The sequence below is a fragment of the Camelina sativa genome, chromosome 13 (genome assembly GCF_000633955.1).
Source record: "Camelina sativa cultivar DH55 chromosome 13, Cs, whole genome shotgun sequence".
NCBI lineage: Eukaryota > Viridiplantae > Streptophyta > Magnoliopsida > Brassicales > Brassicaceae > Camelina > Camelina sativa.
In genome coordinates this window covers 19,934,393-19,935,121 of record NC_025697.1, presented here as the reverse complement: position 1 = coordinate 19,935,121, position 729 = coordinate 19,934,393, and positions in this window count along the sequence as shown.

Sequence of the window (729 nt, the reverse complement as noted above, 5' to 3'; positions counted from 1 at the left end):
ACAAAATGTTTTTAAGAGATGATGTTATCTTGTTTCAAAATACATTCATGTTCAAAAGGGAAGAGTACATCCGACCATAGTTAATAATAAGGTTCAAAAGATTGGACTTGACCATACTAAGACAGAACAAGATATGTTCTGAAACAGGTCATAAAACCAAAAAAAAAACAGTCCTACTTATGCTAATCCTCCATCCCACATTACTTCTCTTGAGTGAGACAACCTTGAGAACATTCCACTTGAGTTCCACCCTACAAATTTAATCAAATATAAACCATAATTTAATAAAACAAAGAATCATTGTTGTATCACAAATGAATCGATTTAGAAAGAAAACTAACATGTGTTGTATTCTTCTTATTCTTCTTCTTCTGGTGGTACCTACAATTATGATCAACTGCACCACAAATCCCACAATGCATGATTCTTTTCTTTTGCTTTGGTTGCTTCTTGGTAGGTGACTCATTAAGAATCCATGGGTGTTCGTGTACTTCGTAATCCTCCACATCGACTCATTATGAAGAGACGCAACATAAACTTTCCATTGACATTTTCCCTTAGCACCAACACACCTAAACCCGATTCTATCTCTATCGTACCTGTATTGCTTTAGATTACAGCCTGTTGCCATTGCATAGTCAGTCACACACTCCTTAAACGCGATTCCGTTGTAGAAACTCTGCCCTTTATACATTACACCATCGCCACGAACAATCGGTGTTCCCCCAC